Raw genomic sequence first — 18482 nt, forward strand, 5'->3', positions numbered from 1 at the left:
TCATTTTGCATAGATTACACCTATAGGCAAGATAGAGAGAGAGAGAGAGAGAGAGAGAGAGAGAGAGAGAGATGTGTGCATCTTTATTAATGTGCTTGCAAAAGGAAAGTAAAAACAGTTTGAAATGTGTAGGATTTCAATTTCAAACAATATTCATTTTATTGAATTATTATTACCATATATGGGCCCCATTTGCACGTAACATGAAACTACACTTAAATGGGGGAGAGGTTGGAATTCTTATATGTCTGAATACGTGAAACAGCAGTTTTGCCCCCAATGCAACCTGTGGTTCCCTCAGCAAACTCCATTTTGAACCTGGTGAGGGGGATAACTCAGTTTCACATCTTTATTTTTATTTATTTATTTATTAGAGACATTTAATATACCGCCCACTCCGAAGACTCCGGGCAGTGCACAACATGCAAATCTTGATTATTGAGCCCATGAGAATGCATAATTTAATTTCCCATTTGGAGTGGCAATCCAGACTCAAAGCACTATTCCCTACATTTACATAGTCTGTAACCAATGATCTGTTTGGACATTCTCATATTCAGTAAAGCAGCATTTTATATCTGGGCCACATACACCCCTTATGGTTTTGGTCCACCATGATGGATTCCTCCTGACAGATCCATCCTTTACTGTTCATTGTATGAAATACCCTCAAGCATAAAATATACCCGGAACTGTATTCACTGAGTGTTTATTTTTAAACTTCTTTCATCTTGCTCTTATTTAACTCTTGAGTTTCATTCTTGCAATTAGACCCCAGAAGCATGAGAAGCTTGGCCTGGTGTCCTCTTTTGTACCAGGCAGTCTTCTTTTTTGAGGTGCTACCCAGTATTCATAGCAGCGTCATCCAATGGAGAATGGAGATACTGAAAAGGAGGTTCCTCAGTGCTGGGGAGCTCGCATTTTGCTGGCTGCTACTCCACGTAGAACTCAGATCTGGAAGCAGCAGCAGCTAGCAGGAGAGAAGACAGCACATGTTTCTGAGCCTGAGGGTTGTGGTGGCAATGGTGAGAAAAAGCAAGAGGACTATTGTACCATCCCTCAACGGGCCTGGCTCACTTGCTGGCCCTGAGGTGCTGCTGCCCAAGTCAGTGGCAGCAGGGCACAGTTGAGTGTGGCAGCAGCCAGCCTGGACCAAACAGGTGGGACATGGCTTTTCTTTCTTCCAGGCAGAATTGCACACATCCACACACAGATCCAGGAGAAGACACTGCTTGCTCTATGTCAATAGGAATGTGAGGGGGGTGAGTGGATGTGGGGTGTACTGGGTGGATTGGAAGGAAGAGCGGGGAGGGGAAAGAGGTAGGAAAAAGAACTGTTTAAGAGAGGACAAATATTTTGGGAGAAAGGGAAGAGAGAAAGAGTGGGGGTGTGTGGAAAATGTAGGTACAGTGAAACTAAAAGGCTGGAGAGATAAGGGGAAAGATGAGGCATGTTTTTATTATCTTATTTCGAAATTGACATATATTGACACATGCAAACTTTATGCAAATAAGAGTCCTCTTTTCATCTCTTTTTGGGCAATAAATGTCCTCCATGTCCTATTTTTTGGTGATGCATGTACTCTATTTTGGTGATGTGGACCTGGCCACACTGAGCATAAGTACAGTTGTACCACATAAAAAGAGTCCTAAAAGGAGTGGAAGGAGTCCTATCATCAAACTTATAGATCAAGACATCCACCAAGCTAGTGATTGTTAATAGGAACTTGAACCCTATGAAACATAGGGTTCTGAGACTGTGAACCCTGATTTAGCATCCTTATAGGTCATTTTTAAGCAGATTTATTTGGAAGTAAGTGAGGTCCAGTTTATATGTTACCTTGCTAACATGGCTGTCTCCAGAAACCTTTCCACACAATCAGACTCCACATCGCAGTAGGAATGTATGTAATTAGAAAACACGGGTTACTTCCCACACCAGCACCAGTAGCACCAAGGACTTGTGACAGTGGAGTGGGATCAACCACATGATCTATGACAAGGAACCCATGTCATTTTATGTTACCATTGCAATGTAGAGCTCCACTAACATACACTGTTTTCTCAGGACTAGCAAGGTAACATACAAACTGAGTTTCAGAACTAGGTAAATGTGTTCAAAGTGGGGATGAAAATTTAGGTCCTAAATTAATCAGCCTGAGCATACCATAAAACCAGACATTAGATCATATACAACACTTGGGAAATATTAATATCGCTCCTTACTTGGAGTTCAATGGTGAGTGCAATGTTTCCGGAGGAGTGCTGATCACCAGCAAAAGATTCAAAGGAGAGCTGTAAATATAATGCAACAGATTTCAGAATGTTTAGCCAAGATAAAAGATTAAGGGGTGTATGCATTGACTGTATTCAAATATTTGTAATGAGGTCAGAAAAGAAAAAGAGAACAATTATTCACTTTATATAGTCTACCTACCTACCTAGTACTTTGAGATCTTCTGGTTTGTGATAGTGCGAGGTGTTAGACACAGTGCCAGAAATTATGAACAAGATTCAATTGTTCAGTTATTATTCAAAAGTTAGGGTCTTTCTATACTACGAATTTACATTAGTTTTGTACCAGTGGTTCCTCCAAAGAATCCTAGGAATGGTAATTTGCTGAGAGAGTACCAAGAATTTTCTGTTAGAGATCCCTAATCAACTCCTGCCCTCCCCAAAGAACTACAGTTCTGGGGGATCCATGAAGAAAGAGAAAGAAAGCGCGCGCAGTTAGGGAAGTCCTTCAAAACTGTAAAAAAAAAAAAAAATAGTGTTAATAGACAAGCCTCATTCTTCTGCATGATCCTCACCACACATTAAGGTCATCTGAGGAGGTCCGTCTCCAGCTACCACTGGTGTGACTGGTGGTGACTCAGAGGTGGGCCTTCTCTGTAGCCACTCCTGGGCAGTGGAATGAATTCCCTGCAGAAATTTGGCTGGGCCTTCCAGGGTTTTTACATTGTTGTAAATGGTTTTAATGTTGTAACCTGGTTTTTAAACTATTTTGAATGTTTTCATTGTTATTGTTTTAGGGAGTTTTATACTCTCTGTTTTTAACTGTTAATTGATTTTAATTGTTTTGTTTTAATGTAAACTGCCCTGAGCCATTTTGGAAAGGCAGTATAGAAATTGAATGAATGAATGAATGAATGAATGAATTCAGACACTTTTAAAAACTGCTGCTATAACCATGTACAGCAGTGTGAATGACTGGAAGTCCCACTCCCAATATGTCAGTCATCAGCACTCCCCACTGCTCATACTTAGCGTGGGGCTTGTGTGAATGATGGTGGGCTCTTTTGTGATCGTGAGGCTGGGTTAAGATCATGGATAGGGTGCTTCTCTATTAACACAAATCCTTCTCTAAGCATGATCGACGGTGAGTGCTAATGACTGACAGGTCAGGGTGAGACTTTTGATCTGTTTGCACCGCTGTACAATTACAGCAGAGCTTTTTAAATGTCTTAATTAGGCTATAGCCAGTGTTGAATTAAAATGGTAATTAAGTCATTTCACCAATATTCTCCAACTCTGTCCCACAATTCATAAACCTCAGAGAAGCCCCTTTTCTGCAAGATGAACAATGGGTTAGTAATTCACTATGAACTGTTTACTTTCACTCAGAATTGAAAAGCTGGATTGCTGTTTGCTTATATTTTACAGCACTGGACAATACCTTCTTTGTATTTGTGTCTTGTCTTAGCACCATCTAATGCTGTAACTTGAAAGTCACACCTTTGAACAGTCCTACTGAAAATCAGCATATCTCCTCTGACGAAGGTGGTTTCAGGATCACGGCCCAGGATGTTTATTGTTGAAACAATTTACTTAAGAAACACGAGCTCTTGTTACATAATCCATAAAGCAGTCTATAAATGGAAGCTTGAATGTCAACTAAATTATTCTTACTAAGATTTCTGTGGAGTGCTGGAAACTACAAAGTAAGTGACTGTACTTTTGATATGAATCTAAACATGGACCTGGGAAAGAATCCTAACTGAAATATCAGTATTAAAATGGTACATTCATAGGTTTATAAATGATATATTTATTATGTTTTGCTAAGCAAATTTGCTTAAAATCAGAAGTAGTTCATTCAATTCAGAATCATACAACCATTTATTTAAAATTGTGAAATACCTGTCATTATGAGTGGGGGCGGGGGAGAGTGTCACAAGAGATCTCATGAATTATTTGGGCCCTAGAAAGCTATATGGTGCTGCTGTGTGCTCTTTCAGCTCACTTCTACATATACTCACTCAGAAATAAGTCCCAATGTGTTGAATGGGGCTCACTCCTAAGTAATCATTGGCAGAATTGCAAGTAAGGCCAGGGATAGGGGCCACTTCCCTCTTCACTTCTGTGATTATCAGAGGTACAGCACTTATACATTTTCTCACAGGGATGAATTACTTTTATTCATTTCTATGGGAGTATGTGAATATTCAGGAATACTTTAAGAGTAGGAACCAAGTTTGCTCCCTTGCCCCTGGTGTCCCCATCTTCTTGTGGGGGAGCGGGTTGGTTCCTTTCCCATGTTTCCTGTTTCAGCCTGTTGAATTTTATGGACTTTGGTCCATAAAATTCAATGGGAGACATTAAAAACAGTTTAGGACCCAAAACCTTGCTGTCTCTAATTACAGCACCAATACAAATTACAAATAATTTGTGCTTTCTTTCCTTCTCCAAAGTCTGCCCCATACAGGCTGAAGAGAACAGGTGATACATGTATTATTAGGACTGGTGCAAGAAGCAAAGCTGGCATTGCACCAAAACAGCACCACTCACTCTAAGCAACCACAACAGAAATTGACTCTTCTTCAATCAAGGTACTTCCCATTTGACTGTAGAAAAGGTTTCAAAGGTTTGAAGAAGCAGAAAAGAAACCCCAGAGTATAAGTTGCTTTTGATTTTTTTTTTGTCTGTTTCTGTAGACCCTGCTTCCAAATAATGTTCATTCTTCTAGTGCTTTTTCCATTGGTCCATGGTATATCTCTGCAGAGAATCACCAACTCAGCAGCAAGTCATGTTCTACAAGAATGGGTTCCAACTACTTGTACAGTAGTTCTATCTACATCTGCTGAGAGCAGCCCAAAAGGTATCACAGTCTTTATGGGGAAGGTGGACTCAAACTAATTCCATGCACTATAGCAGTGGTGACCATCTTCTGTACCACATTGAACCTGGGGCCAAAACAATATGACCTTTATGGACAGGATATAAAGTAAGGTGGGCATCACCTAAAAGTAAGGGCTTCATAGGTCTAAAGCACATGTGATCAGGTAGTGTGACTGGCTGGTGAGTATTAAAGACGTAATATACTTCCTTGAAGAGCTCCTGAAGAGGCATATCAACAGTAATCCTGCACTTTTCAACAATGTGCATGAAACAGCTATCCAGTTGAATTGATATTAAAAATTTAGACTTCTATTGCTTCTTTTTCTTATGAATAAAACCATGCACAATGTTTTCTGCATCTGGGTTCATATCTGGTGGAGTCTATCAGAGGCCAATTAAAGTTGTCCCAAGACCTGATTTGGCCTATTGGATGCCACTTACTCATCCCTTACTAAAGTAAACATACTATCGATACTTTAATGTTAAAGTGATAAAAGCTATGTAGGAAACATGGTTGTACCTTCATCACAGAATTACCAGGAACTCAAGAACTACGAGTTTCAGCAGGACCAACTGCCATTCCTGGACAAAAAGGAGATAAAGACTCTGGTAAGAAAATTTAATAATAATAACAATAATAATAATAATAATAATAATAATAATAATAATAATACACCAAAATTGATAGGCATGATACAAAAATTAGAAATAAGGTTTTTGCCCCCGACTTAAATTTCAGAACACCAAGAACCAAATACAATGGAAGCATCTAGATTGACACTGCCCTCACATTAGAATGTTTTTGCATACTGAACAGTTTATGCTGACCCCTTCTTCCGTCTGCTGTCCCCTCAAAAATATGTCCCCAAGAGTTAGGGAACCCTCAGGGACATACACTGGGGACAGAAGACGGAAGGGAGGGATCAGCAAAAATTGTTGCACACTCAGAATGTCCTAACATGAGGACAGTGTTAGTCTGATACAGATCTTTTTCTTCTTGGAATACAATGCACCAATAAGACATAGGATATTTTATTATTGCAAAAATGGTGAATCATGCGCATTATTGTGATGGTATTTAATTTCTATTCTATTGCATTTTTCAGTATATAACGTTATTTCCACTATTTCACCCACTTCTTCACAACAACCCTGTGAATTAGGCTGAGAGATAAGAACCTGTCAAAAAGTCACCTAGCTAGCCAACTTCAACATACTGCATTGTTCTAGTTCCCTATACCTTTACATGGTCAAAGGAATGTGAGACTTTGTACGATTGGAGGTGATGCATAACTATTAAAAAGTATTGATAAAAGCAACTAAGAGTATTACAGTTAAGCAGGAAGAAGATAGATTTTTTTTAATGGCCACTATTCAAATTAACCGCATGCCCAGTAGTTCTGCTATTTTTTCATTCTTGCTGCATTCCTTCATTCTGTCACTATAGAAAGTACATTTTGGACTTCAATGGAAAAGGCGGGGGCTGAGAAATCTCAATATGCATACAAAAGATGTGTGGCTATTTAGATCCTCTCTTGATCATTTTTCCCCCCCACAGAACCTTGACATCAAGAAAGGTTGTCTCTTGTTTATTTATTTATTTAAAATATTTCTATACTGCCCCAAACTTACGTCTCTGGGCGGTTTACAAGCATTTTGTTTCACCATCCTTACATTTGGGAATGAGGATAATAACTTGTGTGACTGGAAAAACAAAACATTTTTACAAAGGTTAACGTTTATCCAATTATCCAAGACACTTTCCAGAGTTCAGTGTATGAGAGAAAGATGTCCCTTCTGTCCAGTCACAACTCCAGAAAGGGTGGCACAGGTATGGCATCAGGGGCTGGCTTGCTGGAGCAGAAAGCCCTGAAAGGGCCTATGGGAAACCCTCTGGTTTAAAAAGAAAGATGGTGGACCAATCCATGCCACTGACTCTGCTGTTCTCCTACCATCAAGGTAAGCTTCCCCAAACTCTTGTGGGAGCTGATTTAGCAGCAGTGACTGAGCTGGCTCAGAGAGCTCTTCACATCTGTGCTGCCAGCCACCATCTCCCTTGACCTATGGTACAATGCCCTGCCCCTGCTGTTGCATCCAGTGATGCAACAATGGGGTTATTGCATTGCATGTTTTTAAAAAATAGAGATGGTGAGCCCTTTCTCACGATCAAGTGAGAGGCTTGAGGGTGGGCAGCGGGGAAGGCAGCAGAAGCTCACATGCCCCGCAAATGATCTATGTTGAAATCATGCACCCAGATAGTCCACAGCTGCCACCACCAGCACAGAGGTGTTGGGGTCAGGACACGTCATCCCATCCCCAGAAATCCCACAATGCATTGTATGAGTGCACAGTGCATTGTGGGTATCCCCCCAATGACAGGTGGGCGCCTGTCAGTGTTTCAGCGCTGGCTGAATGAGCTGGCACTGACACGCAGTCAATTACAGGGTTAAGGGAGCACTCACTCCCTTAACCTTGTTTAACAGCCCAGCTTCTTAGCCGGGTTTGCTGCCAAGGTGCTGCCAGGAGCCGCAGCTCCCAGTGGTTCACACAGGCAGCCAAGTCCAGGCTTAGCTGCCCTAGCCTGGTCTTGGCTGCTTGTGAGAACAGCCTCAGTGTCTGTCAGCATGGCTGCCCTGTCCAGAGGTGCTCCTACCCCTGGACTCCAGCCCCAAAGTCCAGGGCCTCCACAGCCCCCAGGGCCCCCCAAATCCTCTTTAGTCTGTCCCGGGTGGTGTGGTCACCCAGAGGAACATGATAATGCTTAATTTGCAGGGGTGGGCCCTCCAAAGGCCTTTAGGTCCAGGCTCCAAAATTACCTAGGTGCACCTCTGGCCCTGGCCCCTGCCTGCTAAGGGGGTCCACAAAGACACACACCCAAGGCCCCCCACAAATGTAGCACCACTTCTGAGTTAGGATGTTCTTCTTCCTGAGACCATCCCAAGTGGAAAATACTTTGACAATGGGTTCCTTTGTAGAAATGGTGCCTTCAATGAGGTGCTCAGAAGGAGGAGACCATGCCAGAATAGTGACAACTCCAGTCCTCACACAGAGACAATAGAGAGAGCCAACACAAAAAGAATAGTAGGTCCTCAAACTGCAGCACTTCAGCTCAAGTAGAAAAGCAGCACATCAGCAGATACCTCCTTGGCCCTCCGAAGGAAAGTCTCCCTCTCGGCTGTCTTCCCCAGGAGTGATCAGGCCTACAATTCCTCCATTGCTAAGCAACAGCTCATTGAGACTGTCCATCAAAGCTGTGTTTCTCTCTCTCCCCCCACCCCACCTCACTGCAAGTTGGCAGCTTTCATAGACCAGTCATTTCTTAGAGGCTTTCATACATTTAAATAAGGCTGCCTCGATTCACTTCAAAACAATACTACAGTTAATTCAACCATTCAGGAAGTTATAAAATGTGCTTCTTGGGAAACATGCCATAGTGGACAAACCAAGAAGGGAGAGATCTACAGCACTAGAAACATAAAAAGCAAAAATTACCCAGCCCAAAATTCCCCATATGTCTCCTGCTTTCTTCAGGAGGAGGAAATGAGTTACTGAGAGAAAGAGTAAACACTGGTTGTTTTTGCTGGTGACCTTTTTTCCTAGCTTTATTAAGAAGAGGAAGTTTATTCTGCAACTTATGTTTAATGTATGGTACAACTGGAACAGCCAACAATAGAGCTACCATGGACCACTTTGTTACGGTTTTGAGTGTACACATAAGATGTACCAGAATTTTCAGACAAGAGACTGTGTGTCACTATGGTGGCTAGATGGAGGAAAGAGTAGCTTGTCTGCTCCCTGCTGTGCTTCAGGACCAACACAGCCAGCACAGATATGTGCAGCACAGTTCAAAAAAGGTCAGGTGGCACCTAGGAGCCAATAGGATTTCACATGGCCCTATAAAGCTGCTGATTCTGGCCTGACCTCCCAACTGAAACAACTTGTCACTCAGCATGGTTTGATTACCCACCTCTGCCTTCTAGCTTGACCATCTTACTGCTTCTTAGCTTGCCTTCAAGCTGCCATCGCTGATGAAGTTTCACATGTACACCTAAAAACCTAATTTGCAATCAGGCAGATATTTTTTGCAAGCAGAAGTGCACTTAGGTAATTTTGGAGCTTGGACCTAAAGGCCTTTGTAGTGCCCCCACTCTGTATGTTGAGCATCACCCTCCTATGCACACACCATGACATACTCTGAGGCTATTCTCGTAAGTGGCTAAAATTGGGCTAGTGAAGCCCAGCCCAATTTTAGCTGCGCATGAGAACCAAAGTGAGCCGCATGGCTCCCGGCGGCAGCTTGGCAGCAAACCCTCCTTGGTAGCCCGCCTCTTAACCTGGGTTTCGGGTGTGAGGGTGCCTGAAAAGTGGGTTAAGTGATTGTGTGCCATTACTTCACACTGCACCAATTCACGAGTAGCCCCCCAATGGGGAAGCTAGCCTCACAGTGTTGGGAGACTCCCCAGAAGGCACTGTGCACTTCCTCCGTGCTTTCGGGGACTTCTGGGGGCTGGGAGGCCCCAACCCCCGCTGCTCACACCAGCTCCATGATGGAGCCGGTAATCATCTGGGTGGCCGATCTGGCCACCCAGGGACAACTGAGCTGTCATCTGCAGGGAGAGTAGGCCAAACCCGCTCTCCCTGCAAACCCCCTTTAGGCTCTTCACACTACTCATGTGAAGAGCCTCACAGTATTTTTAACACATGGGTTCTTGAGGGCACAAACAGCCACTGAACTCACAAGAAGGTAAGAATATAAAACAGGTATATTTATGCAAATATGCATTAGCAGAAACATTTCAACATGCAAATAACATATCCCCATCCCACATATTTATTTCCCCACTCCCCCCCCCCTTCTAAAGCATTCGACACACGTCACAATCACATTTGGCTGCCTGGTGCAGTGCAGGCCATTGGCAAACACACCACCCAGGACAGGCTAAAGAGGATTTGCGGGACTCCAGGGGGTGTGGCGCCCTGGACTTTGGCCCCAAAGTCCAGGGGTAGGAGTGCCACTGTTTGCAAGGATAGATATCATTTAGGTATATTATTCAGGGATTGGTATTGGCAAATCAGAAATATATACACTGTTGAAATTTCCCTATTTATGTTAGCAAGACCTATAACATCTTCTGGTGAGCCTTAGACCTCAAACTCCTTGGGAATATCTACACTGCAGGATGGTTCCACCAAAGGGAACATTGAAATATTTTTCATGTACCTCTAAATGTAACGTGTGCATGTAGCAAACACATATTTGACACCTTATAGTGTGTGAAGCAACTCGTACAGATCTCATATATCTCTTTAAAAAGAAAAAATGCTGCAAGCCATGCCCACTAGGTTTGCAATTTATTTAACGACATGAAAGCTTTCTCAGACATTTATGCCTCTGTGTGTGTGTGTGTGTGTGTGTGTGTGTGTGTATGAATTGCTTATATCATTTGCTGTAGAATGGGAAGTGTAATGCAACTATATTCTCATTCAGAGCTTGACCTTCTTAGAGCCCAAGTAAAGGATCTGCAAAGGCAACAGGACATTTTCAATGCTTTTATCAACAAAACCCTAAAAGGTAAGATGGGAAACTGTATTTCTGATTGGTCCAAAATGTTTTGGATTATTGCTTTGGGTTTACAGCGAGTGATGTGGTTACCTTTTACAAAGTACTAAAAGTAAAAAGAATACAATGTGATAAGACACACTATAGCCTAGAAATCTGGCAGATATACAGCATTTTTAAATCTTGTCATATTGGCAAGAAAAACCAATAGTATTCAAGAAGTTGATTATATTACCAGCCAAATACCAATGCTAGATTCATTGTATGGAATAAAATAATCGCTCCCACTATGTATCAATTCAATATTCTTATGAAGAGAGCAGAATCACGTTTTAGAGATGAGACCATCTATCAAGTTCTGGTATTGTTTGGATCTGGTCTACTGTTCTAATATATATGGGAGTAGAGAGAAGGCATAGTAAAACAGATGTTCATGAAGTAACTGTATGTGATGAGATTCTGCAAAGATGTTACTCCACGAATGAAGCTACCAGTTACTCCATAATATTTTGTGCACTGTAGTAAAGTTGAGAGGTATAAAAATGCAAGGTTTGAATCAGCTTCCCCCCAGGTCAAGATCTGGGTCACAAAAATGGCTGCATGCACAAACAGGACTGAAAACAGCCCCCAAACAAGCCAAACTGGCCTATGGAGTCTCGGGGGGAGGGGAAGCCACTGGAAACTTCCCCCTGTCTTAGCACTGTCTTAGAATCCAAAGCTAGCAAAAGGCCCCTAACCCCTGAAGCCTATATGGTGAGTGCTGGAAGAAAGCAAGCCGTTGTGGCACAAATGAGAACTGTGTTGGGAGGATGCAGCAGCTGCAGCAGCTTGAAAGAGGAGCTATTACAGCTGCCGTGTCCCATTCTGGGAGGGAGGAGGAACCTGCCCACTCATAGAGGAGGCCACCCTTTGGTGGAAGAGGAGATGCTGGAGAAAATTTCTAAGAAGCTGCCACTAATTTATCAGCCAGTCACCAAGCCCCCCCCCCCCAAAGGGGGCCTCTACCACACATGTAATTCAGGGCCCCCACTGACCTTAATGGTACAGGAGGTGCCTTAACTGTTCTTTGCTGTGAGACAATGGACCCAAAGCTCAGCATGCTTTAAAAGGAATGGAATTGGGTTTAAGGACTTGTCCATACATGCATGGGCATCATTTAAGAATATAAGAATGTAAGAACAGCCCTGTTGGATCAGGCCCAAGGCCCATCTAGTCCAGCATCCTGTTTTGCACAGTGGCCCACCAGATGCAGCTGAAAGCCATCTTTGAGGGCATGCCCTCTCTCCTGCTGTTACTCCCCTGGAACTGGTATTCAGAGGCATCTTGCCTTTGATACCTCTGTTCTTAATTAGTGGCAGTGGCTTGTGTGAATTCTCAATTGAAAAGCATTGTGTTTGAGGTGATGTTTGATACTAGGTTCTGTCTGTGATGTTATATTTGTGATGACTTATTTACACATGCAAGTAATTGGATACTAGATATTGTTGGAGATAGAGATCCAGTACCAGGGGTGTAGATATAGCTGAGTGGATGGGTTCAAAGAACCCGGACCCTGCCGCTCCTGAGGGCCCCACAGCTCCACCCTTCCCTATGTTCTTCATTATATCCCTCACTCCGAGGGGCCGCTGGGGAGAGGGGTGAACACAGCCCCCCCTCTCCCCTAGCTACACCCCTGTCTAGTCCATCATCCTTTCTCACCAACTATCCTAATGACCACTAGGGGCATTGGGAGTAGAAGTAGTTAGTGAGGGTCCCTTTACCTGTCCCTGCTTTGCCTCTACTCTATGATGCCTGCCTTGACTCCTCAGGTATTTCCTTTAGCGACTCAGTCCTACTTCCTTTCTCCTTGGAGAACAGATGGGAGCATCTCTCTCTGCCCACTCCTATTCACTATGTAGCTCATAGTTAGGATAGGTCTTTCCTATCTCAAATGTACTTAAGGTAATAAATCTTATTTACTTTATACTGCACTACAATCTCCATGCTTGTTCTTGACTAACTGCAACAATAAGGCGGGTAGTAGTGATTGTGTGCAAGTAAGGTAGGAGAAAAAGCTACCCAGGTTTTCCTCTTAACTTGCTTCCACACAACAGAAAATTGGGAGCATACGTAGCTCCCAAACACAGTTTTTTATTGTGTGAATGACCTCATTAAAAAGAAACCCGCACAAATGTTCTTAAAACCACTTCTTTTATTGCTTTTTAATTGTGAATTTGTCCAACAGCAAATCTTTTGGTGCATTTTCCTGCTTCCACTGAAATAAGAAATGGCATCCTTGCCTTCAGTATGCATGACTCCCAACACTAATTCTGTCTTCTCCTAGTTCTCCTTACCCCCAATGGTATGATGGTTGGTGACAAAATATTCAAAACAGATGGCACCAGGGGTGACTATGACAACGCAAAAGAGAGCTGCTCGCAAATGGGTGGCAGGGTTGCCTTACCACGAGATGCTGCAGAGAATAATGCCCTCCAAGAAATAGTGGCATGGCATCAAACAAAAGCAGTGCTTGGAACCAATGACATGGTGACAGAAAGAAGATTTGTGGATCAGAATGGTGAAGTCATCGGATACTCAAACTGGGCACCAGGAGAGCCAAATAATATTGACAATGAAGACTGTGTAGAAATGCATCCTGATGGCACATGGCATGATAGACGCTGTGAGATTGGCTGGCTTATCATTTGTGAATTCTAAAAACTGGAAGATGCTGTGTTTGAAATACAGCGACAGAAAAGGCCCAACCCCCTTTTATGATGGCCCCCTTAGCTACTGTTTTTAGAAGATTACAGGGGGGCATTGTTTGGTTAAAATCTCAGGGAGTCACAAAGTAACCTTTGTGGATTTCATCACTAGTGGGGGGAGTTCATTATGCATCAAGGAATTCCATGGGGCCAGTGAAGGTACAGTTTATTTTAACAGTAACAAATTTCTGTGGTTCTGCAATCTGAACAGTAAATTGCACAGGTGGTTTTGAACATGTTACTCTTCTTTATCTTACTGTGTATGGGGCACTTTGCACATAATAGCTTAGCTAGTTCTCTGGTGAAATGAATCGCATTGTCACCAGCAATTGTTGGCTTTGATTTTACTTTTCCATTGTTATTCAACTCATTGCTTGGTATCTCAGTCCAATGACTGTGTTTTTAGGGTGAGTGGTGAGAAGCCCCAGGGTAGCCATACAGAGTCAGTATCTTTGAGACAAGAGAGTGCTGGAGGAGGCATAGCTCAGTGGTGTCTAGAACACTAGATGCTTTGCCTCTAAGGCCCCAAGTGCCATCTGGTTAATAGGATCTCAGGATATTTTCATAAGGCATGAATATCATCAGTATGCATTGACCTCTTTCCAGTGCAAGAATGCTCAACTACACTACTGTGTCAGAGCAAATTTCTTTCAACTCTAAATGTATGCTATGCCTGTAATTAGAATATTGTCCAGCATCCTGACTAAACTTGTGTGCATGTGGCAAAAGGATGCATGGCTACAGCAGTAGCATCCCCACTTCAGAAGTACAGGTGTTCATGCACAGGAGGGGAACTCTTTTTTCCAAATTGCACACAGGACGGGGCCTCTTTTCTCCAATCTCCAATTCCGCTGGAGATTTTTCACATCCGGCTTTTAGCGCGCATCTCCTCTGGAATGGAGAGTGTGTGTTCACATATCAGCCAAATTTACTCCCAAGTCCCTGCAAGCTATTGGGGAGCACTTCACACACAATTCAGGTTTTTCATCATGCATTAGAGTATAACCTGATTTATATCCAAGGTAAAAAAAATCAACTTTTTGCATCGGTTTTTGGGGGGTAACTTCAGACTTACAGCCTCACAGTAAACCCACGAAAAGGCTTGCTGTCTAGGTAAGCTGCTGGAAGCACTCTGAACAATGTGCAATTGTGTCCCTGAGGGCCATGCAGCCCTCAGGGATTTTGAAGTTTTTTAAAAAGTCAAGTTGGGGCAGAAGGGGAGCCAGAAGTGACTAGCTGTCTTTAGGGAGGATTACTCCCTAAGGGGACTACCCAGTCAGGCAGCCACCTCACACTCTGTCTTTTGCCCCAGCTTGACTTTAGCAAAGTCAAACCAAGGTGAAAGATCAGTGCAAGACAGCTGGTTGAGTGAGCACTCTCCTTAAGGAGGGAGGACAATACGATGTAAGCTGTCTCCTGCCCCATCTGGGTCCAAGGTAAAAAGGAGGAGGAGGAGAGGGCAGGGGAGTGTCCAACAGGCATGTTGGAATGCTGATTGAGTTCTTTAATGACAGGAGGGCATTTAGTCAGTCTCCCAACTGTCCGGGGTCCCTCCTGAGAAACAGAACTCTTTCCAATAATGCCTGATAGAGGACATACCAGGTCCGAAAAGCATGTTGGACCCAACACAATGCACAACCCTAGAGTTAAATGTTTTTATACAGTATCTGTGAAGAGCAATATAGCACTTATCTTTCCTTATTTCCTTGGGATTGTCTAGAAAACCACTTTCCCTCTCAAAACTTTAGAGTCTAAATACAGAAAGCAAATGAAAAAGAAAGAAACAACAGCCTCCAAAATGTAAGAAATATTTGCACCCAGTAAAGAAATCGAGTATATGAGAAAATGTAAGTCCCCCTTAAAAAGTATGAATAACGCTGCTCAGAAGAGATGATATGTTTTTCCAAATCTCTCTTTTAGAGGTGAATGTGGATGTGGGGGAAAGGGATAGGATTATGCAAGAAATGTCACAGGCACAAAAACTGTAGGATATGGGTCAGGAAAGAGCTTCAAGACCAAGAGGAAAGGTATGAGAACATCAAATCCTTTCTGGATCTTGAACTAACCATCCATGTTCAATGAAAAAGTAAAAATTGAATATATATCCAGCTCTTCATTTGGTCAAATAGAGGTGGAAGACTGTATTTAATATTAAAAGTATAAAGGTTTTATTCAGTATTACAGATAACCATCAGTATTCTTATATTTGAAAAATGGATGGGAAAAGGTGTGAAAAACTGAGAGGACATATTTTAGCTCAACGGAAGTCAAATGAATTAAATTGTTTTCAATTCTGTATGCTGATTTTAACCAAGTTCTAGTCTGAGCTATAGGTGGGGAGGGGGGCAGTCTATAAAATATTTATGCCATTCAGAAGTAGAGGCATATTGGTTGGTATTCCCATAGTACAAAATGACTTCCTGAAGCTTTATTCCTCATACAACATAAACCTATGATCAGAAACAGTAATAAGATTTTTACAAGTTATCAAACAATCCATGAGACATTGCTCATACACCTCTATGTACTTAAGCTCACACACCTATGTAAGATCATCTGGGGGGAGGTCTGGTTGCGGTTGCCACCAGCTTGGTGGTAGCAACTCAAAACCAAGCCTTTTCTAGACTTGCCACGGGTCTCTGGAACACACGTCCTAATGAAATTAAGAGTTCCCCCTTCTCTGAACGTTTTTAAGAAGGAACTGAAAACTTGCCTGTTTAGCCAGGCTTTTAGTTTATAGTTTTAAAGCTTCGGGTTTTAGAGTTTTTATTTGTAATTTTAAATTGTTTTAATTGTGTTAATGTTTGAATTGTTGCTTTTAGATTGTGAACCGCCCAGGGACTTCTGTCTGGGCCAGTATAGAAATATACTTAATAAATAAAGGAATAAAAAAATACTTTCAACAATTGCTGTAGGAAAATAATAGACATTAACATTCACCTTATCATCTTGGAGTAGCATTGTAGCTATTTATGTCCATCCTATCTTTCTTCTGTCTTGGAACTTAAGTCAAAATATATATGGATTCCCTGAAGGTCTGCCATGCAGGCAACAGCCAGACCCAGACCTGCTTAGATTCAGTAAGGCTGCTGCTTCATGTGCCTTCAGAGCAGACATTAGGCTTGCGCTATGCCCTTGGTTCAATAGTTTGAAGGAGCTGTGGTATGAAGTATTATAAATATACAAGATATTATGACATAGAGCCTTACTGTTATGTCATTCAGACATCATTGAAGACAGTGTGCTATGCAACAGGACTGCAATACTACAGAGAAAATAAGGCTTTGATAAAAACAGTTTGACTTGGTTCAACCAGACATAGAGATCCTCCATCCAGTGATGCTCAGGATCAAGTCTGCAAACAATCCCCTTCCTATTCTATCACTGATCCCAATTTCAGGAAAAACTTCACCTGCTGAAGCTTCCAGGGACTGATTCATGTTGATCACTTAATGACTACAACATCGAGCAATAGCTTGCATACATGAATGGGCCATGGCAGATCAAACACCACCAAAAACTTCCATCACTGTACGTAAACAGAAATGACATCATATTTTCAAATCCTTTGTCAGTTCACATGTTCAACTGCCAGTCATCAAGTTCTTTACATATATGAATATTTAGCTACAAGATCAGAAGATCAGAACAAGGCAGAAGAAGGAGCATGCACAGTGGCCACATCCCAACCATCATTGCCTTGTTTGCATCTGTCCAGAGCTAGAACCCAGAGCTAGAGAGAGAGCATGATGCAGGAGTCCTGTTTGTCTTTAAATCAGAGGCAGGCAGACTTCAGGTTTTCAGGATCTATTTGTTTATACTAGAATTCCAAGGTCCACCAAGTGCAAACTAAGGCAAAATAGAGCAGGTCTTGTGGTAGCAAGTATGACTTGTCCCCTTAGGTAAGCAGGGTCTGCCCTGGTTGCATATGAAAGGGAGACTAGAAGTATGAGCACTGGAAGATATTTCCCTCAGGGGATGGAGCCGCTCTGAGAAGAGCAGAAGGTTTCAAATTCCCTCCCTGACATCATTTCCAAAATAGGGCTGAGAGAGATTCCTGCCTGCAACCTTGGAGAAGGCCCTGCCAGTCTGTGAAGACAATACTGAGCTAGATAGACCAATGGTCTGACTCAGTATATGACAGCTTCCTATGTTCCTATGGTTGAGAGACGAAAAGTACACAAAACAACGTACTTTTGAGCTCAGTCCAAGAATTTGTTCTTAGTACCAGAGGGACAAAAACCCTTCTAGTTGTTGTTGCTGCCCATATCATCAGATGTAAGGCTTTTTGCATCTCAGTGTAAGATGTCAGTAAACTTCTTTCTGAGCAGCTTCTTCCAAGCTTTTCTGAATTCCCATCACTATGGTGAAAACAAACCTATGGTCTACCCTGAGGGACCTTGCACGACCTGCTCCAATGCATATTTACTCAGAAGTAAGTCCCAGTGAAATCCATGGGCTTTATTCCCAGGAAATGCTTCCATATTTTGCTGAGGGAATGTGGGGAAAGAGAAAGGAAAGAAAGCCCTGAATTGTTTCTTGGGATCTCCTTTGTGTATATACTTAGAAGACTGGGTGTGGCCCTTCCATGAGGCAAGGTGAGACCGTTGTCTCAGGAAGCAGATCACTGGGGCTCCAGCAAGATGTCCTTCTGCCCCCTGGTTTAAAAGAAAAGGGGGAGGAGGGTGCATACAAGGGACCCTATCTCAGGCACAGAGAGGTTTTGCGCCAACACTGAGTAAGGCCTAGGCTCGGTTGCATTCCAAAGTATGTGAACAGTGAAGACCCATAGATGGTTATCCATGTCTCCTACATTAACATTTCCATTGTTCACCAGAACTCGTGCTTCCTCTGGAACACACCTGAATCTGCAGGCAATCAGCTTTCCCATGTGCAGGAGGATGTCCCACTGGCTCATCCCTTGCTAGACAGAACAGTGCAAGAGCCAGTCTTTATTCACTGGGGCATCAGATGCCTTCCAGGGCTTTAGGCTTCTGTGTGGCAAGCCATTGATTCTTGGCACAAAGGAAAGGAGGAGGGCAGCAGGCTGTTTGCTCACAA

At 42.7% G+C, this 18482-nt stretch overlaps 1 long non-coding RNA gene across 1 annotated transcript; it reads right to left on the reverse strand.

Annotated features, from left to right (window-relative positions):
- Window positions 1-485: 485 nt before the first annotated feature.
- On the reverse strand, window positions 486-16551 carry LOC128352262 (uncharacterized). Its single transcript, XR_008320293.1, has 4 exons — window positions 16362-16551; window positions 5638-5699; window positions 2226-2294; window positions 486-970 (listed from the first exon to the last, which is right to left on the reverse strand). It is a non-coding gene; the product is annotated as an uncharacterized LOC128352262 (long non-coding RNA).
- Between the last annotated feature and the right edge of the window lie 1931 nt (window positions 16552-18482).

Source organism: Hemicordylus capensis, chromosome 3 (genome assembly GCF_027244095.1).
Source record: "Hemicordylus capensis ecotype Gifberg chromosome 3, rHemCap1.1.pri, whole genome shotgun sequence".
NCBI classification, from domain to species: domain Eukaryota; kingdom Metazoa; phylum Chordata; class Lepidosauria; order Squamata; family Cordylidae; genus Hemicordylus; species Hemicordylus capensis.